A 26,528-nucleotide genomic window follows, 5' to 3' on the forward strand; every position below is an offset into this window, starting at 1 on the left:
TGGCAGTAGAAGATGGCAAAAGGAAAGCTTTAAATTTGCATTTAAGAACCCATACAAACATACCGTCGATTGACCATCGCACAGACAACAGAATGGAGGACACAGTGATAGGCATCCCTGACATAGGGAAGCACGTAAAAAGAATTGAAAACAAATAAGTCGTCAGGTCCGGGTGGAATTCCAATTGGGCATTGGCCGCTTACTTAGCTTGCAGTTACCGCGAATCTCTCACCCTGCACAGAGTCCTAAGCGAATGGAAAGAAGCGCAAGTGATTTCTGTGTATGAGAAGGGTAAAAAAACACCCACCTCTAAAAAAAAAAATTACAGACAATAACCTTAACATCGGCTTACTCCAGATCGGAGGTGAGGGTATCTTCTGGAGTGCCCCAGGGAAGTGTGGTAGGTCCGCTGTTGTTTTCTATCTACATAAATGATCTTTTGGATAGGGTGGATAGGAAAGTGCGGCTGTTTGCTGATGATGCTGTGGTGTACGGGAAGGTACCGTCGTTGAGTGACTGTTGGAGGATACAAGATGACTTGGACAGGATTTATGATTGGTGTAAAGAATGGCAGCTAGCTCTAAATATAGATAAATGTAAATTAATGCAGATGAATAGGAAAAAGAATCTTGTAATGTTTGAAACTCCATTAGTAGTGTAGCGCTTGACACAGTCACGTCGATTAAATATTTGGGCGTAACATTGCAGAGCGATATGAAGTGGGACAAGCATGTAATGGCAGTTGTGAGGAAGGCGGATAGTCGTCTTCGGTTCATTGGTAGAGTTTTGGAAAGATGTGGTTCATCTGTAAAGGAGACCGCTTATAAAACACTAATACGACCTATTCTTGAGTACTGTTCGAGCGTTTGGGATCCCTATCAGGTTGGATTGAGGGAGGACATAGAAGCAATTCAGAGGCGGGCTGCTAGATTTCTTACTGGTAGGTTTGATCATCACGCGAGTGTTACGGAAATGCTCCAGGAACTCGGGTGGAAGTCTCTGGAGGAAAGGAGGCGTTCTTTTCATGAATCGCTACTGAGGAAATTTAGAGAACCAGCACTTGAGGTTGACTGCAGTACAATTTTACTGCCGCCAGCTTATATTTCACGGAAAGACCGCAAAGATAAGATAAGAGAGATTAGGGCTCGTACAGAGGCATATAGGCAGTCATTTTTCCCTCGGTCTGTTTGGGAGTGGAACAGGGAGAGAAGATGCTAGTTGTGGCACAAGGTACCCTCCGCCACGCACCGTATGGTGGATTGCGGAGTATGTATGTAGATGTAGATGTAGATTTCTTGAACATATTCGCAGACCAAATATAATAAAGTTCATTGAGACGGAAAAGCTTCTGTGCACAAATCAGCAATGTTTTAGAAAGCATCGCCCGGCTAAACTCAGTTATCCTTTTCTCACATGGTATTTTGTGAACTGTGGATGAAGGGCGACAGACAGATTCCATATTCCTAGATTTTCGAAAAGCGTTTGACACGTTGGCCCACTGCAGATTGTTAATGAAGGTAATAGCATAGGGAATAGATTCCTAGATACCTGAGTGACCGCCGGCCGCGGTGGTCTCGCGGTTCTAGGCGCGCAGTCCGGAACCGTGCGACTGCTACGGTCGCAGGTTCGAATCCTGCCTCGGGCATGGATGTGTGTGAAGTCCTTAGGTTAGTTAGGTTTAAGTAGTTCTAAGTTCTAGGGAACTTATGACCACAGCAGTTGAGTCCCATAGTTCTCAGAACCCTTTGAACCATTTTTGAACCTGAGTGACTCGAAGATTTCTTAAGTAACTGGGAGCAGTACGTTGTCCTCAAGGGCAAATGTTCATCAGAAATAAGGGTCTCGTCAGGAGTGCCCCAGAGAAGTGCGACAGGACTGCTATTATACACTATATATTCGTGCATAAAGGCAGGGTCAGCAACAAAACGATTTTGCGGCTGTTGGCTGATGATGCTATGGTGTACGGCAAGGTGTCGTTGAGTGTCTGTGGAAGGATGAATGATGACTTGGATAGGGTTTCTAGTTGGTGTGACGACTGACAGCTAGCTCTAAATGTAGAAAAATGTAAGTTAATGCAGATTAATGGGGAAAACAATGAGTCAATGCTCGAATACAGCATTAGTGGTCTTCTACTTGACAGTCAGGCCGGTGAAATATGCAGGTGTAACGTTGCAAAGAGATTTGCAGTGGAACGACCGTGTAAGGATAATAGTGAGGACGGCGAATGATGACTTTGGTTCTCGGAAACTGTGGTTCATCTGTAAGGGAGACCACATGCAGAACGCTAGTGCGACCTGTTCATAGGAACTGCTCGTTCGTTTGGGAACCTCACCGGGAAGGAAGACACAGAAGCAATTCAGAGGCGGGCTGCTAGATTCGTTACAGGTAGGTTCAGTCAACACGGAAATATTAGAAGATACTTCGAGAACTCAAATGCGAACCCTGGAGATAAGGCGACGTTCGTTTCTAGAAACGTTGAGAAAATTTAGAGAATCGCCCTCTGAAGCTGACTGAAGACCGGCCCTACTGTCACCAACATAAATTTCACACAAGGACCACGAAAATAACATAAGAGAAATTAGGGCTCTTAGGAGTTCTTTTTCTGTCGCAGTATTTACGGCTAGAACAGGGAGGGAAGTGACTAGCAGTGATATACAACGAACCGTCCGCCAATCACTGTACGGCGCCTTGCGGAATATGTCAGTAGATGCAGACTTTGGTGTAGACCGTGGAAGACCGGTGTGTGAGCACAAACGTCACTCACACAACAGCGGAGCAAATCTACTACTGCAGAATATTGCCTTGGCGCCAGTCATCGTACGGAATATGGAATCATGGAGGTGCTGATGTGCACTTCAGACACTGGGACAGTGTTGTTAAGGAAGCTAGTGATCCGGCTCGGGTGGCCGAGCGGTTCTAGGCGTTACAGTCTGGAACCGCGCGACCGCTACGGTCGCAGGTTCGAATCCTGCCACGGGCATGGATGTGTGTGATGTCCTTAGGTTAGTTAGGTTTAAGTAGTTCTAAGTTCTAGGGGACTCAGAAGTTAAGTCCCATAGTGCTCAGAGCCATTTTAACCATGTTTTTGAAGCTAGTGACATTGTAAACAGAGATGAAGACTTCTGCTTAAATTCTGCTTGGAATCCTACTCGCTGCCTTGTGAAAAATCGAGGTTTTAAATTCCCTTGCACTGCGTTTCCTTGGTGCTTCGTGGTTTGTAAATGACAAGGTGCACAGCTGTCGAAATATCGGCGATTGTCTAAGATGTCTCCCGGTTGCATTGCCGTAAGTTGGCTGAACATTTTACTAACCGGGAAAAACTCGGATTTCACGCGGTTCTTTGATGTTTTTCGTATTTGACTTTCATTGAGTCATTCGGCTAACCGCGAACATGAACTAGAACGAGGGCGTGCTGAAAAGTAAAGCCTCCGAATTTCTTACGTGAAAATTCTGAAAGCTTTTAAATAAAACAAATGTTGTTAACATTCTAGATCTTTATTTTTCATGTGTAAGTGTTTATTATTTATTAACGTACTCACTCTGGCGACGAACATATTTCTCCCAACGAGAGAGAGTTTGTTGATACCGCTACTGTAGAATGTTTATCTTTGTTGACGGAGCAAGAACCTCGCTACTGCTTTATCACTATCAAAGCGAAGCCCTGGAAGATATTCTTTAACTTAGAGAAACAAACGAAAATCGGACGGGGACAAGTTGGTATTGTATGGGAGGATGATCGACGACAGTAAACCCAACGCGTCGGATTGTTGTAGAAGTTGTAGCGCTAATGTGGGGCGTGGCATTGTCATGCTGAAAGAGAGGGTGTTCCATGTGTGTGTGTGGGGGGGGGGGGGGGGGGGAAAGAACGCGTTCGAACAGGCCTTGAAGGCCCAACGGTACGGACCGGCCGCCGTGCCATCCTCAACCCTTAGGCGTCACCGGATTGCGGATATGGTCAGCACACCGCTTTCCCGGACGGTGTCAGTTTTCGGGACCGGGGTCGCTACTTCTCAATCAAGTAGCTCCACAGTTGGCCTCATAAGGGCTGAGTGCACCCCGCTTGCCAACAGCACCCGGCAGACCCGAATGGTCACACATTCGAGTGTTAGTGAAGCCCAAAGCACTTAATTGTGGTGATCTGACGGGAACCGATGTTGCCACAGCGGCAAAGCCATTGGCTCCATATGTAGACGAAACTCGATTACACCATGGTGTTCTTCACGCGCCGACATAGTTATGTCACTCAACGGCATGTCACGTACTACAGTTCGGAGCTCTTTAACAGTAGAGGGCTGCAGATATATCGACATGAAGACTAAATACGTAGAACGTTAATAACGCTCGATTTGTTAAAAAAGTTTTAGGAGTTTTCACATTAAAAAATCATATGCATTACTTTTTTTACACGATCTCGTAAGTCTTAGGTCAACATTCTCGGCGACCATTCTTCTTCAGCTATGTGATGGGTATACTGTAGACAACACCAGTGTCACAAGGCTGCATACATGCCATCCTGCTTTGATGAGTAATCGAGAGCCCTATAACGTCGCGAATGGTCCTCTAAAACACCCGATCTTAATCTCATTTAATGTGTCTGTGACTAGTTATAACGGGCGGTGAAACGTAGCGATCAACATACCCGCAATTTGCACCGAACTAGATCCAAACCATGTTCAACATTACAAATATGAAAGGAACTCTGACTGTTACGCTTCACGACTAAAACGCTGTACCGATGTCGTATGGAGATAGTTTGAACGTTTAGGAAGAACAAAGACTACTCTAGAAAGCGTGCAGTACAATATACACTCCTGGAAATTGAAATAAGAACACCGTGAATTCATTGTCCCAGGAAGGGGAAACTTTATTGACACATTCCTGGGGTCAGATACATCACATGATCACACTGACAGAACCACAGGCAACAGAGCATGCACAATGTCGGCACTAGTACAGTGTATATCCACCTTTCGCAGCAATGCAGGCTGCTATTCTCCCATGGAGACGATCGTAGAGACGCTGGATGTAGTCCTGTGGAACGGCTTGCCATGCCATTTCCACCTGGCGCCTCAGTTGGACCAGCGTTCGTGCTGGACGTGCAGGCCGCGTGAGACGACCCTTCATCCAGTCCCAAACATGCTCAATGGGGGACACATCCGGAGATCTTGCTGGCCAGGGTAGTTGACTTACACCTTCTAGAGCACGTTGGGTGGCACGGGATACATGCGGACGTGCATTGTCCTGTTGGAACAGCAAGTTCCCTTGCCGGTCTAGGAATGGTAGAACGATGGGTTCGATGACGGTTTGGATGTACCGTGCACTATTCAGTGTCCCCTCGACGATCACCAGAGGTGTACGGCCAGTGTAGGAGATCGCTCCCCACACCATGATGCCGGGTGTTGGCCCTGTGTGCCTCGGTCGTATGCAGTCCTGATTGTGGCGCTCACCTGCACGGCGCCAAACACGCATACGACCATCATTGGCACCAAGACAGAAGCGACTCTCATCGCTGAAGACGACACGTCTCCATTCGTCCCTCCATTCACGCCTGTCGCGACACCACTGGAGGCGGGCTGCACGATTTTGGGGCGTGAGCGGAAGACGGCCTAACGGTGTGCGTGACCGTAGCCCAGCTTCATGGAGACGGTTGCGAATGGTCCTCGCCGATACCCCAGGAGCAACAGTGTCCCTAATTTGCTGGGAAGTGGCGGTGCGGTCCCCTACGGCACTGCGTAGGATCCTGCGGTCTTGGCGTGCATCCGTGCGTCGCTGCGGTCCGGTCCCAGGTCGACGGGCACGTGCACCTTCCGCCGACCACTGACGACAACATCGATGTACTGTGGAGACCTCACGCCCCACGTGTTGAGCAATTCGGCGGTACGTCCACCCGGCCTCCCGCATGCCCACTATACGTCCTCGCTCAAGGTCCGTCAACTGCACATACGGTTCACGTCCACGCTGTCGCGGCAAGCTACCAGTGTTAAAGACTGCGATGGAGCTCCGTATGCCACGGCAAACTGGCTGACACTGACGGCGGCGGTGCACAAATGCTGCGCAGCTAGCGCCATTCGACGGCCAACACCGCGGTTCCTGGTGTGTCCGCTGTGCCGTGCGTGTGATCATTGCTTGTACAGCCCTCTCGCAGTGTCCGGAGCAAGTATGGTGGGTCTGACACACCGGTGTCAATGTGTTCTTTTTTCCATTTCCAGGAGTGTATTTATAGATATGGAGAATACAACGCGAATTACGGAACAATACTTCTGTTCGAAAAAGCTATGTACTCTTTGACCTTTAAACTTTATTATACTTGTGAAAATTGTTTGATTTGGTCTGTATAATACGATTCAGCGCAATGAAAACAGTGCCTCTACAATACTATACGTGTTTAATGAATACTTCCATTCCAATATCAGTCACAGATCCATTGAATTTTAGCCACTGGGCGTCACGCGTTCTTATAGCTTCTAAGACACACATCAGCGTTTGTCAGCAATTGGTGGTCTTGTGGTGGGCGTTTTGAACCATCGCCTGTTGGACCCCGGGTTCCATTACCCGGCGAGGTCGAATTTTTTCCCCTCCCGCCTGGGTGTGTGTTTTGTCCTTATCATAATTTTACCATCATCGATTAGCAAGTCTTCAAAGTAATGTCAAATAGAAAGACTTTCACCAGGCGCCCTGACTTTCCGAACGATGTCTCCCAGCCAATAAAGCCATACACACATTTCATTTCATTTTACTGATTTGCGAGCGCAGTTGCGGGTTAACACAAACACTGTGTGATCAAAAGTATCAGGACACTTGGCTAAAAAAGACTTGCCTGGCTGAATAAAACTTACAAGTTCGTGGCGCCCTCCGTCGGTAAAGCACTTTGCACCCTCCATCGATAATGCTGGAATTCAATATGATGTTGGCCCACCCTTAGCCTTGATAACAGCTTCCGTTCTCGCAGGCATACGCTCAATCACGTGCTGGAAGGTTTCTTGGGGAATGACAGCACATTCTTCACGGAGTGCTGCACTGAGGAGAGGTATCGATGTCGGTCGGTGAGGCCTGGCACGAAGTTGGCGATGCAAAACATCCCAAAGGTCTTCAGTAGGATTCAGGTCAGGACTTTGTGCAGGCCAGTCAATTACAGGGCTCTTATTGTCGTGTAACCAGTCCGCCACAGGCCGTGCATTATGAACAGGTGCTCGATCGTGTTGAAAGATGCAGTCGCCATTCCCGAATTCCTCTTCAACAGTGGGAAGCAAGAAGGTTCTTAAAACATCAGTGTAGGGCTATGCTGTGATAGTCCCACGCAAAACAGCAAGGGGTGCAAGCTCTCTCCATGAGAAACACGATCACACCATAACACCACTGCCTCCGAATTTTACTGTTGGCACTACACACGCAGGCAGATGAGGTTCATCCGGAATTCGCCATACCCACACCTTGCCATCGGATCGCCACATTGTGTACCGTGTATCGTCACTCCACACAACGTTTTTTTACTGTTCAATCGTCCAAAGTTTACGCTCCTTACACCAAGCGAGGCGTCGTTTGGCATTTACCGGAGTGATGTGTGGCTTAAGAGCAGCCGCTCGATCATGAAATCCAAGTTGTCTCACCTCCTGCCTTACTGTTATAGTTCTTGCAGTGGATCCTGATGCAGTCTGGAATTCCTGTGTGATGGTCTGGATAGCTCTCTGCGTATTACACATTGCGACCCTCTTCAACTATCGACGGTCTCTGTCAGTCAACAGATGAGGCTGGCCTGTACGCTTTTGTGCTGTTCGTATCCCTTCACGTTTCCATTTCATTATCACATCGGAAACAGTGGACTTAGGGATGTTTAGGAGTGGGGAAATCTCGCGTACAGACGTATGACGCAAGTGACACCCAATCACCTGACCACGTTCGAAGTCCGTGAGTTCCGCAGAGCCCCATTCTGTTCTCTCACGATGTCTAATGAGTACTGAAGTCGCTGGTATGGAGTACGGTACCTGGCAGTAGGTGGCAGCACAATGCACCTAGTAGCAGCACAATGCACCTAATATGAAAATCACATGTTTTTGGTGGTGTTCGGATACTTTTGATCACATAGTGTAGTTATTATATAACTATGGAAACGGTTGTCCGACAGCTCCATGAAACAGCGAGGGCATTTGAACGTAGACGTGTTATTATAAGTGGTTTATGGCAGACAGAGCGTCGCGGATATGAGGCAATATTCACCAGCCAATAAAAAGTTCAATGGTTATAGATGTGTGTAAGAAATTTTCCTGGGCTCTGCGTGTGAAGTTGAAGACTGGTAAGGAAGAAGCGGACGTCTTTGAACGACTACATCCGACAGGAACGAACCGATGCCCTGACTGTCTTCAAACTGATCATGGAGGTGAATTGTACGATCGCTATTTCATGCTAGTAGTCAATACGCGGCTTCAGCTGGACAAGGAACACCTGAAGAAACTTTTTATCCTCTTTCTTGCCGAGCGGGTACCATTATCAAAGTAAGAGGCGATACTACATTGTATTATTGTGATGTCTCCAGTGGGTGACAAATCAGTGTCTAGTGTGCTTAGCATTCCTTATATATGCGACTCGAATTACGAGAGTTGTGATCAGACGTTCAGAAATTCGTAGGTCTTTTAGAATTCACATAGCCGTAAGATCGTGAAAATCTTGACTTGCACCTACGTCAGCCCATCGTAATTGTGGCAGGGGACCTTGATTCGTCACCGCATGGTTGGTGCAGAGATACAGTGATAATGAAGTGATATCGCTAATCCCGATAAATACACAGTACAGCAGAGATTAAACACTGCGTTTTCAGCTGACACTGCTAACTGACTCCGATAAGGCGCCAGGGTTATGTCTGCACTTCCTACACGGTGCAAGTTTTTTTAACTCACTCTAAGTTTCTGTCATTGTGTTTGATTGTTGAGATGTACTCTAGGACTTCGTCATCGACGTTGGATTTACCACCTAATGAGTAACACGATTACCGGCCGGTGTCGCCGAGCGGTTCTAGGCGCTTCAGTCTGGAACCGCACAAACCGCTACGGTGGCAGATTAGAATCCTGCCTCGGGCATGGATGTGTGTGATGTCCTTAAGTTAGTTAGGTTTAAGTAGGTCTAAGTTCTAGGGGACTGATGACCTCAGATGTTAAGTCCCATGGTGGTCAGAGCCATTTGAACCATTTTAGTAACACGATTGCGGCATACTGAATTTCAGAATAATGCCGATAAGTCATCTCTCATTTACTTCTTAAGTAACAGAGTCTTCGAAGTCCCATCCACAGCTATCTTCAGCTTTTCTTAATCTAATGTGAACAGGTGGGTCTGTAATCTAGTTTGCATGATCCTTTCATCTACGTGCTGCTTTTCGTTGTGGTCTCCTGTTTCTTTTTTGACTTGCAACATGATCTTAAAGTTATCTAGTCCTTTTATCAAAATGTGCCCAAAGAACTGAAAGCATCTTCGACTGACAAGGGCCGGCCGCGGTGGTCTAGCTGTTCTAGGCGCTTAGTCCGGAACCTCGGGACTGCTACGGTCGCAGGTTCGAATCCTGCTTCGGGCATGGATGTGTGTGATGTCCTTAGGTTAGTTAGGTTTAAGTAGTTCTAAGTTCTAGGGGACTGATGACCACAGATGTTAAGTCTCATAGTGCTCAGAGCCATTTGAACCATTTGACTGACAAGGAAAAAGAAACTTCTTGTGATGCGAAATTCTTCTATAATGGAAAGATTGGTTCCTCTTTCTGTCCATGGCACCCGTAATATATTTCGAAAGCATCAGTTTGTGCCTTTCTCACTACCTTTCACGGTCTAGGTCTCGCAGCCGCACAAGAACGCCGAGAACACTAATGACTCCACCCAGCGCATCTTCGATGCTCGGATACTATCCGATTCTGCCAGATCTTAGTTGGTCTAACAATTGTAGTTCGGCCAAGGAAGATTCGTCGTTTTATTTGTCACAGTTTACTTTGTCACTGATCAGAGATCCTACATGTACGCAATCATTCACCGCCTTCATATCCCTCGAACAGCCTGTAAGTTGAATTTGGTCTAAACCTTGTCAATTAATAATAATTAATGTGGACTTTTTCATGTTAATCTCAAGACCGAAATTTAAACTAATTATCTTTACTCTGGAAAACTGGTTAGTAAGCTCTTCGTCACTTTCTGCAGTTGAGGGAGTATCGTCAGTAAAACAGAGATTGTTGATTTACCCATCACCAATTGAATTCCACCATCCCAGTCATCCGTTGCTCCCCTGGTGACATTCATTGCTCAGGTTTTATGAGCTGAGCAGACAATATATAACCTTGTTGGTTGGTTGATTTTGGGGAAGGAGACCAGACAGCGTGGTCATCGGTCTCATCGGATTAGGGAAGGATGGGGAAGGAAGTCGGCCTTGCCCTTTCAGAGGAACCATCCCGGCATTTGCCTGGAGTGATTTAGGGAAATCACGGAAAATCTAAATCAGGATGGCCGGACGCGGGATTGAACCGTCGTCGTCCCGAATGCGAGTCCAGTGTCTAACCACTGAGCCACCTCGCTCGGTATATAACCTTGTCTGGCTGTCCTTATCACATCGACAAGTTCCGAGTATTCACCATCAGCCTGTACTTTTGTTTGATCTCATATCGTCATGTATCAGCCAAAATCAAAATATCTCAATCACTGCATTTTTAAGAATGAAACGACAGTAATGCTTTTTTCGCTTACTGATCATTTCATTTTCTACATGGGTAGGGGATGTCAGCAGTAGTCATAGGACTCCCTTCATCCAACACGAGTTTTAAAACTGTATGTATGATCAACATATCGATAACTAAATGGTACAAGTCAATAATAAAATAACAGAACCAGTTAGTAAAATTTGTAGGCCCTATTTAGAGGAGCCGAATACCACAACTGGACGGACAGGAAAGGGAATAAATGGAAGACTAAAAGTAGCATGGAGTGTCTTTTTGAAAACTACGCAGAATTTCAAAACGAAACTTCTGAGGCATCAGAAGTGGAAAGTTTATAATCAGTGTGTGTTAGTATTTTGTATTTTGTCAGACACGCCCAGAGGGCTCACAGCTCTTATCTGAGTAGGTGCTTTGCTACCACTGTGCCCCAGCCTTTGTAGCATTACTTCTCTTCTTTGCTGCATTCCTATACTTCTACTATCCCTTTTCTCCCTTTGCCTTTCCATCACATGGTCTGACTGGTCCAGACCCTGCTTGGATCTGGTACAGGATTTAGGACTATACTTTCCCACTTCACTTTTGGCGCCCTCTTCACTTCTTCATTACCAAATCCATGGACCCCATTGCTGGGTTTGACTGCCATCACTTTTCCAAATTTTTCAGAAATGCCAATCGTACAGAGGAGGTCACTCAATGTAGTGTACGATTCACCTCTATGCATTTCCACCTTCACATCCTTCCTTTCCACTATGGTAGTGTACCATAAACCAGGCATGATAGCCATCCTGTTGTGAGGAGTCGTAAAGTGCTTGCACAGTGGTAGCCCCCTGACCACACAGGGATCCCACTATTAGTGCCTGAGTTGCAACGTCGCTAGTATGCCGAGGAGTAATTGCCCATCGTGCATCGTGATTGGGGCATGGGGACTTCGAGCAAATGGATTACTGGCCAGTTACCTGTTGCTGAGGCTGGGTGGCGCCTTGGGGAGAGCCCCCAGTTACAGACAGTGGCACCATGGCAGATGACTTGCATATGGAGTGGATCAAGCTTTCTCCTACTTGTGGCCATTTGACCCCATCGGTATATTCAGAAGGCAAGAACTCGTTCGATGCACAGAGATATTGCTCAAAAATGTTTCCTTCCCTGCCTACACCATGGGAGGAACATAGTTCAGTGACAAGCAGATAATACTCTTTTTTGACCACAAAGCATTTATTCTTTGTAGAGAATATAGAGACAGCTTTTGGAAGTTACAGCTATCTTCAAAATGAAGAGTGGGTCTATTTTGATTAAAACAGCATCCCGTGTTCAGTAACAGGTGTTGCTTGTTTGTGACAAACTTGATAGCATTCTGGTGATGCTCACTTCTCATAATAATCTAAACATGGTTTAGGACATCACTTTCCTTCATAACCTCCTTTTGCAGTCTTACATAAGCTTGATGCCAGCTTGGAGTGCTGGGGTTTACACTTTGTCTGTCGTGTCCATTGGGGGCCATAGGGCAATAGGATTGCTACCAAGCGATTCATCATGGCGTTGAGGGCGATTTGTTGCCTGAAAAGATCAAGGTGATGGTATACCGATGTGATATGAAACTGTACTCCCCCCCCCCCCCCCATGCAATGCTTCAAAAGTTTGAAATTCAGACACGTCTTCACGTTGTGATGTAAGCCCAATCTGTAGGGATTGTGGACAATGGCATGTGAATGTTCCTTGAGCCCCCCCCCCATCTGCATCAACTGTGAAGTGCACCATTCTCCATGCTCACCAGACAGCATCGTCTTTCAGAGAGAGAGAGAGAGAAAAATACAGGAACATAAGAAAGAGATCAAGAAAAAGTATGAGCATCTTCATCCTGCATGCATACCAATTGTTGTATGCTTCAGTTATGTCTACATCGCTCTCTCTGCAGATGGTGCTCTCACCTGCTATGCCTCCTTCAGCAAGACCCTAGAACTGTTCAACTGTGCCTGCCCCCCAGATGGTCAGGGTCTCTCCTCCTGCTGCTTCACCCACACCCACTTTGGTAGCAATGACTCCCCACCTACTGGAGACGTCGACCCCATCCCCCAATCAGAGATACATCACCACCATCAGGCTTCTCACGCCAGGAACGGATCTCTTTGGACACACTCATCAAAAGTTTCTGCTGGTGTGCAACTGGATACCAGCCAGTGGCTGAAGGAGACAAAGGTCGCCAGTTTTAGAGCCTGAAGATCTTCCTCTGTCTCAAACTATTTCAGGGATGCCCACCCAGCCACCCCTAAGGAGAAGAAAGACCAAAAGAAGTCTTCCAAGTCGAAGGAGATACTGGTGGCCCTCACGCCTCTATATCCCACATGTTGTGGTTTAGTGGCTGAGGCATCGACTGTGGTCGTCCCTGGGGCTCCAGATCTCACCACACAATGTGTCTCAGAACCTATGTGTCTTGATACCATACCCTGGGACGTATCCTGTCTCCTTGGTCCCTTTACACCCTCCCAGTATACTGCTAGCATTATTCTACAGTGGAACTGTAGCGGTTTTCTCCGCCAGCTGGCTGAGCTATGATATCTCTTAAGCTCCTCCCATGCTTTCTGCATTGCCCTTCGGGAAACTTGGTTTCCAGCAACGTGGAAGCTTGCCCTTCTTGGCTACTGGGGATATTTTATGAATCATACAGTCTGTGATAGGATGTTGGGTGGAGTTTGACCATATGTTCTTGAATCTGTATCTAGCGAACTTGTGCCAATTGTTATGACTTTGGAGGTTGTGGTTGTTCAGGTAAGGTCATTTCAGGATTTTACCATCTGTTATGTTCATCTCCCTCTCGATGGTGGAGTGCCTTAGAACGTATTGTCATCATTGGTTTCTCAGCTCCCCCAACCTTTCCTGATCTTGGAAGACTTCAGTGCTCATAAGCCATTGTGGGGTGGAACTATGGTCACTGGTCACAGTAACGACATTGAAAACTTACTGTCAGATCTCGACCCCTGTCTCTTGATACTGATGCCCCCACACACTTCAGTGTGGCCCAGGGAACTTATTCAGACATTGATCTTTTTTCTAGTTGCAGCCCTTGTCTTCTCGCATCTATCCACTAGAGAGCCCTCAATGACTGTGTGGTAGTGATGACTTCCTGATTTTCCTGTGTCTTACCTTCCCTGGGTGCCACCAAGACAGGCTCTTCACAATGCCGACTGGAATGCTTTCACCTCCGCTTCCACTCTTAGCTCCCCGCTAGATGGACGTGTGTTCAGATTGCAACAGCAGCCATTCTATCAGCAGCTGACTTAGTGATCCCCTATTCTTCGGGATCCTTCATCAGAAGAAAATACGTTGGTGAACTTCAGAAATAGTTGAGGCCAATAGACATTTCAGGCATGCTCTCCAACGCCATGAACAGTATCCATCGATGGAGCACCTCATTGCCTTTAAATGGCTTCAGGTCCACGTCCACCACCTAATACAATGACGAAAGCAAGAATGCTGGGAACGGTGCGTTTCAACCATTGAACATTACGTCTCCTTCACAGGTTTGGGCAAAGATCTGACACCTCTATGGATACCAGTCTTTCGCAAGTATACCTGGTATTTCCTTGAATGGTGCTATTTTGACTAACCTAGACACTGTCGCCGGACATTTTACTCTGCATTATTTTCAGGCATATGCATCGGAGAATTATCAACCTGGATTTCATGTCCTTAAACAGCGATTGCACTCATCTTTCACCACAAACCACCTGGAGCCCTACACTACATCACACAGTGAGCTGGAATTCTTCCATTCCCTACCCCTTTGCCCTGATACATCCCCTAAGCTAGACTACATCTGCAACCAAATGCTCAAACACATGTCAGTGAATTGTCAGCGTCATCTCCTTATCTTCAACCCTATCTGGAGCGAGGACGAGAACGCACCTTACTGCCAATGTGGTGCTCAGATTTGGGTGCTTTATAGTGATATTGAAACTTCCTAACACACTACTTCTGGTGCTAGTGGACGACGCCAAAGTGGCTGACATGGTTTTTCGTTTCACCTGTGACGGCGGCTTCTACTCATCTCTGTGAGGTGGGGCACTTTGGTCTCATTGACTGCCTGAGGCGATGGATGAGCACCACTCGCCTGCTGTGGTCCATAGGACCCACGGCGGCCCTTGCTCTGTGGTCTAGCCTGGTCCCTACCTTTCCCACCGTTTTATTCTTCTTATTCATTTATGTTTGATGTTTTGTCTTTCCTAACATATTATCATCCTGTCTATGCTGCTCGTCTCCTTGGGGGAATGGTTGGTGGGTAGTGCTGGTCGGACGTAGAGGATGCATCTTGTAAGGGGTCAACTGCCCCTTACGTATAGAGAGCAGTAGGTACTAACGATAGTCTAGCGCCCAGTCAGCCAGGAGGAGTCAGTTTTGAGACTCCGAGCAAGTAAGTTGTTGGATGCTAAGCTAGCAGGGCGGATTTCGGCAGGGCGGCCGACCGCGTTTACAGTTAACGGCTGTGTGTGTCACCCAAAGCGGTGGGCCTGACCTCTAGCAAATACGTAAATGACGTTAACTGAGTGATTTGTTTGATGTGTTTAAGTGCTCATTCGTGCACCAGGATTACACGACAACCGCGCCGGACACCCACGATTTGAATTGCAGCGATGATTGTATATTCAGTGCCACATGAATAATATTGATGTGTGACGACATAAATAGGCATCTGAGATGTGTTAACTGTAATTACTTTGTCAGACGGAGCAAGTAACTACCTCATTCGTGCCGTTTAGACAAAAGATATAGAACATTAACAACAAAGTATGGACCGATTTTTGCTATCTGACATCCTAATTAGCTGTGTTGGATTTGATGTGACCCTCCCCCCCCCCCCCCCCCCATGAACCATGGACCCTGCTATTGGTGGGGAGGCTTGCGTGCCTCAGCGATACAGATGGCCTTACCGTAGGTGCAACCACAACGGAGGGGTATCTGTTGAGAGGCCAGACAAACGTGTGGTTCCTGAAGAGGGGCAGCAGCCTTTTCAGTAGTTGCAGGGGCAACTGTTTGGATGATTGACTGATCTGGCCCTGTAACACTAACCAAAACGGCGTCGCTGTTTTGGTACTGCGAACGGCTGAAAACAAGGGGAAACTACAGCCCTTGAAGGCAGAAACGACTAATATTTGTCTCCTCCCAGTGTTCCTAACACATACAGACGTGGCAAATAAAATGAGGCAGACATAAGCTCTCAGAGATATGTACAAACATTCTGTCCATGCTAGGTCCGTGAATGGAACGTAAAGAGATACTACTACACTGAAGAGCAAAAGACCTGCCTAATATCGTATAGGGCCCCTGCGAGCACGCAGAAGTGTCCCAACACAATGTGGCATGGACTCGACTAATGTCTGAAGTGGTGCTGGAGGGACGTGACACCATGAATCCTGCAAAGCTGTCCATAAATCTGTAAGAATACGAGGGGGAGGAGATCTCTTCTGAGAGCACGTTGCAAGCATCCCAGATATGCTCAATAATGTTCGTGTCTGGAGAGTTTGGTGGCCAGTGGAAGCGTTTAAACTCCGAAGAATATTCCTGGAGCCACTCTGTAGCAATTCTGGACGTGTGTGGTGTCCCATTGTCCTGCTGGAATTGCCCAGGTCCGTCGGAGTGCACAATGGATATGAGTGGATGCAGGCAATCAGACAGGATGCTTACATACATGTCACATGTCAGAGCCATACCTAGGCGTATCAAGGGTCACATATCATTCTAACTGCACATGCCCCACACTATTACAGAGCTATCACCAGCCAGAATAGTCCCCTGCTGACATGCAGGGATGTCTCATAAAAAACTGTTACAAGGAAATTCGCTTGAAGTCAGAAACGACGAATGTTCGTCTCTCATCCTGTATTACACCAACTACACACGCCCCTCACCATTACAGAGCCTCCACCAGCTTGAACAGTCGCCTACTGACATGCAGGGTCCATGGATTCATAAGATTGTCTCTATACTTGTACAAGTTCCCCGCTCGATATACTTTGAAACGAGACCTGTCCGACAATGAAACATGTTTCCAGTCGCCAACAGTCCACTGTCGGTGTTGATGGGAGGCGTAAATCTTTGTGTTGCGCACTCATCAACGGTACACGAGTGGGCCTTCAGTTCCGAAGGCCCACATCGATGATGTTTTGTTGAGTGGTTCACGCGCTGACTCTTTTTGATGGAGCAGCATTGAAATCTGCAGCAATTGCAGGAAACGGTTGCCTATTTTCTTCAGTCGTCGTTGATCTCTTTCTTGCACGATCTTTTTCCGGCCGCAGCGATGTCGGAGATTTGATGTTTTATCGGATTCGTGATATTCACCACACAGTCGTGAAATGGTCGTACGGGAAAATCCCCACTTCATCACTACCACGGAGATGTCGTGTACGACCGTGCCGACTAAGCCAGCACGTTCAGTCCCACTTAATTCTTGATAACCTGCCATTGTAGCAGCAGTAACCAATCTAGCAACTCCGCCAGACACTTGTTGTCTTGTATATGCATTGCCGACCTCAGCGCCGTATTCGGCCTGTTTACATATGTCTGTGTTTGAATACACATGTCTATACCAGTTTCTTTGGCCCGCAAGAAACGCATGCTTGAACATAAATGCAGATATTAACCAATCCTGCGGGTTGTACTGTTGTTATCATGAACAACACCTGTGTAGTACCCTCGGTACGTTGCAAGTGTCAGTCATGTTCAGAACAGTATTCTCTGTAGCAGTGACTGAGCTAAATGATATCGAACTTGGCCAAGTTGTTGGTAGCTGTATGCTTCCATAGCCAAAGTATTCAAAGTGTTTGGCGTGCCAAGAAGTACTCTATCGAGATTTATGCAATGCACAGGGAATAAATTGCTGGGAAACATCGGAAGACCTGACCTTGTGCAGAAAGACTCGTAAATCTACTGAACAATGTGAAGTTTTCTTCATTACACTTTCAATCGCATCAGTGAATGTGGAACGTAGGGAATTTGCTTGGAATGCAATACCTACATTACCAAAATGTCCCCACAACTGTAACTAAAGGGATAACATAATAGATGTGATAATGAAAGGTCAAAAGAAATAAAATTATTTTCCAACATAAAAGAAACCAATTCCACAACTGTTGTGACATCTGAGCCACAAATAGCAAGAATCTTCAGTGTATTCGCTTTTGATGGAAAAGAAATTACATTTACAAAACTTGTTTTACTGGAAAGTCGAGTGAAGTATGAGAATTTCCTATGTGTCAAGGAAAGTACCTTTCATCAGAAGAACAGATAAAAACACAAATATACTTCTCATGAATGAAATATGTGTTTGTATTCTCTTAATTTCAATGGAATGCGCTGCATTTATACAAATTTTCGAAAGTATTTGTTTTTGAATAAGTTGTAACTTATGGCACCGAAACCGAGAGATTTGGCTGTTTTTAATGTATTTCTTGATCATTCTTGTCTCTTGATAACCCGCTAAGTCACGACAAGAATGAGACTGTGTTTTGAGAAGTTGTGTCTTTTGCAAAATTTTGCCATGTGCTACAATGTGTGACCCATAGACCTTTGGGCGACAAGGGTTGCAACCATAGTCAATATAAATACATTAAATTTACGCACATAAACTGAAATGTTTAAAAATATATTTAAATGTTATAATTAATCGTTTAACTCTGTGAGCAAGAAAATGAAATGAAAAATGTATATGGTAGCAGCAACATCGAACCGAAACTGCTGAGGTGCCAGATTCTTCTTTTTTCCCACTTGTTGCACTTTACCATTGGGCTACTGCACTGATGCATGAATTGCTGCTCAAAAATGTCTCACAGTCTTTGTTTAAATTTTTAGACAACATTTTACCTTTTCCTACAGCCTACAAAGGTTAAATATTCAAGAAATTTGAAAGGGACATCGTCTCACACCCTTCTGTCGTTAGATTTACATTTGGAATAGATCTACTTAACTTTTTAAAAGTAACTCTCTCGAATAAAGATATACCAGAAAGGGCCCTACAGCAGATCATCTGTAGAAAACATTTTCATGCAAAATTTTCTGGTATATGCGCTTGTTTTGCAACCATGTATACCCTTTTATTTTGCAAAACTAGTAATCAAAACTAAAGTGAATATATATATATGAACTCTGTAAATATATTTAAATTTTACAGTCAAAGCTTCACATTGCGAGGGATGAAATAAAATGAAAAAACTGGTATCAGTGAGATTTGAAAACGACCTGACAAACTGCCAGTCAGTGCATTTGACCATTTTTATTTCTCACAGCCACAGCGCCATTACATCAACTGCTCCACAATAATTGCTCATATTGAACGCTTGCACAGTTCATTACTTTCAGTTCCAAAGAAAAATACTGATCTGATCCTGCGAGCAATGTGAGCATCAAGGGAATGGAAGATAAGAGAACATTCTACATCTACATCTACATCCATACTCCGCAAGCCACCTGACGGTGTGTGGCGGAGGGTACCCTGAGTACCTCTATCGGTTCTCCCTTCTATTCCAGTCTCGTATTGAACGTGGAAAGAAGGATTGTCGGTATGCTTCTGTGTGGGCTCTAATCTCTCTGATTTTATCCTCATGGTCTCTTTGCGAGATATACGTAGGAGGGAGCAATATACTGCTTGACTCTTCGGTGAAGGTATGTTCTCGGAACTTTAACAAAAGCCCGTACCGAGCTACTGAGCGTCTCTCCTGCAGAGTCTTCCACTGGAGTTTATCTATCATCTCCGTAACGCTTTCGCGATTACTAAATGATCCTGTAACGAAGCGCGCTGCTCTCCGTTGGATCTTCTCTATCTCTTCTATCAACCCTATCTGGTGCGGATCCCACACTGCTGAGCAGTATTCAAGCATTGGGCGAACAAGCGTACTGTAACCTACTTCCTTTGTTGTCGGATTGCATTTCCTTAGGATTCTTCCAATGAATCTCAGTCTGGCATCTGCTTTACCGACGATCAACTTTATATGATCATTCCATTTTAAATCACTCCTAATGCGTACTCCCAGATAATTTATGGAATTAACTGCTTCCAGTTACTGACCTGCTATTTTGTAGCTAAATGATAAGGGACCTATCTTTCTATGTATTCGCATCACATTACACTTGTCTACATTGAGATTCAATTGCCATTCCCTACACCATTCGTCAATTCGCTGCAGATCCTCCTGCATTTCAGTACAATTTTCCGTTGTTGCAACCTCTCGATACACCACAGCATCATTTGCAAAAAGCCTCAGTGAACTTCCGATGTCATCCACCAGGTCATTTATGTATATTGTGAATAGCAACGGTCCTATGACACTCCCCTGCGGCACATCTGAAATCACTCTTACTTCGGAAGACTTCTCTCCATTGAGAATGACATGCTGTGTTCTGTTATCAAGGAACTCCTCAATCCAATCACACAATTGATCTGATAGTCCGTATGCTCTTACTTTGTTGATTAAACGACTTTGGGGAACTGTGTCAAACGCCTTGCGGAAGTCAAGAAACACGGCATCTACCTGTGAACCTGTGTCTAAGGCCCTCTGAGTCACGTGGACGAATAGCGTGAGCTGGGTTTCACACGACCGTCTTTTTCGAAACCCATGCTGATTCCTACAGAGTAGATTTCTAGTCTCCAGAAAAGACATTATACTCGAACATAATACGTGTTCCAAAATTCTACAACTGATTGACGTTAGAGATATAGGTCTATAGTTCTGCACATCTGTTCGACGTCCCTTCTTGAAAACGGGGATGACCTGTGCCCTTTTCCAATCCTTTGGAACGCTTTGCTCTTCTAGAGACCTACGGTACACCGCTGCAAGAAGGGGGGCAAGTTCCTTCGCGTACTCTGTGTAAAATTGAACTGGTATCCCATCAGGACCAGCGGCCTTTCCTCTTTTGAGCGATTTTAATTGTTTCTCTATCCCTCTGTCGTCCATTTCGATATCTACCATTTTGTCAACTGTGCGACAATCTATAGAAGGAAGCACAGTGCAGTCTTCCTCTGTGAAACAGCTTTGGAAGAAGACATTTAGTATTTCGGCCTTTAGTCTGTCATCCTCTGTTTCAGTAGCATTTTGGTCACAGAGTGTCTGGACATTTTGTTTTGATCCACCTACCGCTTTGACATAGGACCAAAATTTCTTAGGATTTTCTGCCAAGTCAGTACATAGAACTTTACTTTCGAATTCATTGACAGCCTCTCGCATAGCCCTCCTCACACTACATTTCGCTTCGTGTAATTTTTGTTTGTCTGCAAGGCTTTGGCTATATTTATGTTTGCTGTGAAGTTCCCTTTGCTCCCGCAGCAGTTTTCTAACTCGGTTGTTGTACCACGGTGGCTCTTTTCCATCTCTTACGATCTTGCTTGGCACATACTCATCTAACGCATATTGTACGATGGTTTTGAACTTTGTCCACTAGTCCTCAACACTATCTGTACTTGAGACAAAACTTTTGTGTTGAGCCGTCAGGTACTCTGTAATCTGCTTTTTGTCACTTTTGCTAAACAGAAAAATCTTCCTACCTTTTTTTAATATTTCTATTTACGGCTGAAATCAGCGATGCAGTAACCGCTTTATGATCGCTGATTCCCTGTGGTGCATTAACTGATTCAAATAGTTCTGGTCTGTTTGTCACCAGAAGGTCTAATATGTTATCGCCACGAGTCGGTTCTCTGTTTAACTGCTCAAGGTAGTTTTCAGATAAAGCACTTAAAAATATTTCACTGGATTCTTTGTCCCTGCCACCCGTTATGAACGTTTGAGTCTCCCAGTCTATATCCGGCAAATTAAAATCTCCACCCAGAACTATAACATGGTGGGGAAATCTACTCGAAATATTTTCCAAATTATTCTTCAGGTGCTGAGACACAACAGCTGCTGAGCCCGGGGGCCTATAGAGACATCCAATTACCATGTCTGAACCTGCTTTAACCGTGACCTTCACCCAAATCATTTCACAATTCGAATCTCCGTCAATTTCCTTCGATACTGTTGCACTTCTTATCGCGATAAACACGCCTCCCCCTTCACTGTCCAGCCTGTCTCTGCGGTATACATTCCAATCTGAGTTTAGGATTTCATTACTGTTTACATGTGGTTTCAGCCAACTTTCTGTCCCTAGTACTATATGGGCGTTGTGACCGTTTATTAATGAGAGCAGTTCTGGGACCTTTCTATAGACGCTTCTGCAGTTTACTATTAGCATATTAATATTGTGCATTTGAGCATTTGAGCTAGAATTAGAAAAAACTGTTAAATAAATGTTTTATAATGTAGAGGAATGTTTTGAGTCCCTAACAAACAGTTGTATTTTCTTCATTGTCATTTGAATTGTGCAATTCCAATGTGAAATTTATGTTTTTGTTTGTAGACACTTAAACTCTAAATGATGTGATAAATGTGTTCTTCAACGTGTACCGCATGGATGTCAAATCATTATTTACTAGTTCAGAGAGCATGTTTAAGACCAATGCATTAATTCATTGTCTCAATTTTTAACACACTGTGAAATATTAATTTTATCTTTATTATACATTAATTTGTAGATTTGTGCTGTGCATAAGCTGTACGGCATTATCGCATTTTACCATATGAAGTTGCGACACTCACTGCTATGAGTTGTTACCATCTGATAGGTGGAATGACACTAACAGCTCTAGCGGCAGGGAAACCAGCTGTAAAATTAATGTTTGTTTTTAATTATTTTTCTTCTCAATTAAGGAAATAGTTTAATTGTTTTACGTTCCAAGCATTATTAAATTATCACCAGAGAAGAGTGATTGTTAAATAAATAGAAAAATAGCCAAATATCTCTGATTCAGTGCCATAAGTTACAACTAATTCGTAAAGAAATACTTTCGAATACGTGTATAATTGCAGGATATTCCACTGAAATTAAGAGAATTCGAACACGTATTTCATTCATGAGAGGCATATATTTCTGTTGTTGTTATGATACATACTTTCATTGACACATAGCAATTTTGAATGAAGTCTAATGTTTTGGAAATTCGCGCACTTCACTCGACTGTCTAATACACCGCTACTTTTGTAAATGTAATTGCTTTTTCATCAGAAGTGAATCCACTGAAGATTCTGGCTATTTGTGGCTCACATGACGCAACAATCGTGGAACTGGTTTCTTCTCTGTTGGGAATATTTATTTTGACACTTTGTTATCACGTCTATGTGCATTTCCTTTCAACCACAATTGCATTGGCTTATTTGAACGTTAAATAATGTAGGTATTGCATTCCATACAAGTTCTGTACGTTCCACACTCACTGATGGGACTGAAAGTGGAGTGAAGAAAACTTCCCATCGTGGATACACGACATCTTTCTGCAAAAGTTCAGTCTTCTGTTGTTTCCTAGCCATTTTCCCTTCTTAAAAGAAAACAATATTCATCAGTATATACCTGTAGTTACAAGAGAATTTTAAATAAGATGTTCTCTAATGTACCGTTTCATATCTCCAAAGAGTTCTTAGGAAACTAAAGAAAGACAGATGCATTGTAATTTTTTAGTTATTGCCAATTTTTATAGCAATGCATATGCTGTCTATTCTATGTTACACATCTATATAAACGACACGATTCGCACTCATCCATGATTGTATTTTTAAGTATACCTTTGCGTCCACTTGGAGCACTGCTGTCACAGTGTGTAACAAACATGACAAGGAATTTCGTGACTGTATAGATTTGTTTAAGCAGCTACCAGAGAACTACTTTCAAGGACTAAAAAACAGGTGATGATGTAGGAACCCACGTTTGTTGTTTTCTCTGCTCAACGCCTTCAGATCTGCATTTTTGTAGCGGAAGAAAACTTCTTTTCATGCCTTAATGCTCTTGGCGTGATTTTTAATTATTTTTGATACAAGAGTATTAAAAAATGAGAATTCATTTTCAAAACATACTGAGTGCACTTGGTATCTTTTTATAGACTAAAATAAGTAATTTCGAAATATTCACTGCTGTATTAAATAAACTTGTAATCCCATAATTACCATGCAGTATAACAATTATAATATGTGGAAAAATCGGGTCTGCTGCCGGATGTTTGTGTCGCTCTGGCACAATATTTCGGCGCGTAACTCGTCGCCCTCTTCAGGTGCTACATGAGACTGCTGTGTTGGAGGATCTTGTCCAGATTTGTCACGTTTTAGCACTTTTTCACATAAAATTGATCAAGAACATCCTTTGGCCATTAATAAATTTTATCGTCGTAAATTCCTCAGTTCCGATATTATAGTCGAACTTCTGTCCCACAGGTGTTAAATCATAATCTCACTTTCACCAGTATGTAGTGGGCTATGCGAATTGTCGTGAAGTGTTGGCCAGTGTGAACTTACGTGCAGTGGTCAGAGTGGACACAATGGAGTTGACGGAGTGTATCAACCACCTTCACTCTACCAATAAACAAACATATTTAAACTACATGAGAGAACGAACGAAAGCAAAATGAACGATTTTCCAGCTATTGGAAACACTGGAAGATATGGATAAATAGACGTGTTGTCGGGTGAAATAATTGTTCGTTTTTTGATCCGTGAAAATTTACAGTGTGCTATTTCACATGAATGCTAGTCTGCGCAACTCGATAGATATTATAGATTTCGATGACTGTGGAAATCCACTAGTTTATATTTAAAGAGAGAGAAATAATAAGACTTCTGTTCCGTGGGTCGTTTGCAGTAATCGATTACTCTCGAGTTTGCGTTTCTATATGAAGTGTATCTGTGGTGTAATAGAATGTAAACATCGACAGCTGATGCTTATAGTGAAAAACAACTAAGTTTTATTTTCAAGACTTTGTAACTTTATTCATGAATTTTGTGGTAAACAAGGTACGTAAATATATTCTGTTTAAATAAAGGATTTATGACAGTCGTGACAATCGAGAAGTCAATGTAATTATCAACTGCGTCAGTAACAACTACCTGTTCTAGACACCAAACAAATTTATTAGTCCAAAACACGTCAACATTACGCTTCTTAAGATAGCATTTCTAGAGAAAATGTGTCTGTCTCATCAGTGTCCCATGTTTCGAAGACTGACACCAGTTGTTATCCCTTGCCGCTTTTTCATAATTTGTTGCCAGGCTCCATTAGTTGATGAAAAGACTTTCCATCTTTGTAATATGTTACTGTTATCATTTAGTTATGTGTTACATAATTTGCATGTTGACAATGATGTGTGTTTAATGTGACTTGTATAGTATGGATTAGTCTGGTTTGTTGTAGCAGCTTGAGTCCATTGCGATAGTGAATGTCACGAAATGCAGTCATTTATATGACTATCTCCTCGCCGTAATTCGTAGGAAATGAAGTGACAATTTAATTACTTTGTTTTACTGTAGTATGATCAGTGTTCTGTAGAGGACTTTCTTTTTACATGGAATCGAGACTCCAGAAGAAGACTAGCTTTTTTGTGTGCTGGTTTCATCAATTTCAAACAAAATGTCGCATTTTACTAATTATACGGAAATGTATAAGATACTGAAAAACATAGGTACATTATAATCATCTCAATTTTGTTTTAGTCGCCTTTTAAATACATGCAACTATATTTATACTTCACATCATACATTCCACACACACACACATCACTTATTCGATTTCATTCTTCCACTATTTCCTTTGGAAGGGTAACTTCAGCACTCTTTTTATGTAATTGAAAATGATTGGAAAAAGAGAAAAGGCAATAACATCAAATTTATTATTTAAAAATATATCATTTACATATAATACATGTTGTCTGCGCCTGTGTTTGAACTGCTGTCTTGACATTAGCTTGATATTTCATCCAGATCGAACTGGATAATACTTTTTTATGTTCAAAATTTCCTCATAATACAGTTATGTATCGGTATTATCTGTGATTAGTCTGAGATTGCAACTAATACTATGTGCTAAGGGATTTATATATAACGTGAATGGATACAGTTATTATTTTTGCCTGAATCACAGTCTGCTGCCTTGGACTGTACATCAAGGACTACTGTTGCAGACTGTCAAACACATTCAGCTTTCATAGACTGCTACTCTTTCCCCAACTTATTAAAAATATATTTAGCTGTCACTCTGGAATGCACAGTCTCTTCAAAAATGTGACTGCATATACACTGTGCTATGCATGTGAGAGAGGTCTGCATCCAGGTGGTGTGTCATGCATAGATCAGTTGTTTAAGGTGTCCTCAGAGAAAAAAATTGAGGGTTGAGGCTGGGGGAATGTGCAGGCCAGGTCCTTCTGTACTTATCCATCTGCTATGGTAGATACAGCTCAATGTATCTTGAACACCGAGGCTGAAATGTGCTGAAGCTCCAGCATGCATAAACTAGATATTTCTTATTTGCGGGGACAGATCTTCTAGTAGATTCTGAAGAATGTGCTGAATAAAGCCCTTGGTGGCAGCACATGTAAGATGGGCTGGGAGAATGTATTGCCCTACAAAACAGTCATCTTCAATTTCAGCCCACACATTAACCTTAAACTGATTCAGATGTCTAACCTGTACTGTAATATGAGGATTGTGTCAACCCACATGTGTTGGTGATGGAAAGTGTTATTCCATCTCTTCCAAATGTTGGCTTGTTTGTAAACAAAACACAGGAGACAAACAAACCATTGACAAAAGTTATTCTGTGGTGGATGATCATTGAAGATGATACGGATGTATGAGATGTTCATGAAGTGCCTCCACATTGATGTTGAAAATGTAGCACAGGCCAGGGCCACTTGTCTTGTGCTGATACCTGGCTCCTCTTCGACAGCTTACAGAACCTGCTCTTCCTAGTCAGACATCACATGGTCTTCCTCAGTCAGTAGACTGTGGTGCTACAGATT

The 26,528-nt window shown here is 43.8% G+C and overlaps 1 protein-coding gene across 2 annotated transcripts in view; it reads left to right on the forward strand.

The window, feature by feature from the left end:
* Positions 1 to 26,528, forward strand: part of LOC126333899 (uncharacterized) — a 179,346-nt gene that overhangs the window by 76,000 nt on the left and 76,818 nt on the right. The window contains exon 1 of one of the 2 annotated variants that reach the window (XM_049996778.1): positions 24,425 to 24,528. The exons of the other annotated variant lie outside the window; for it this stretch is intronic. The gene's annotated coding sequence lies outside the window, so the exon portion shown is untranslated. Of the gene's footprint in view, positions 1 to 24,424; positions 24,529 to 26,528 lie in introns of those variants that run through there. 2 annotated transcript variants of the gene reach the window in all.

The sequence above is a fragment of the Schistocerca gregaria genome, chromosome 2 (assembly GCF_023897955.1).
Source record: "Schistocerca gregaria isolate iqSchGreg1 chromosome 2, iqSchGreg1.2, whole genome shotgun sequence".
Classification (NCBI taxonomy): domain Eukaryota; kingdom Metazoa; phylum Arthropoda; class Insecta; order Orthoptera; family Acrididae; genus Schistocerca; species Schistocerca gregaria.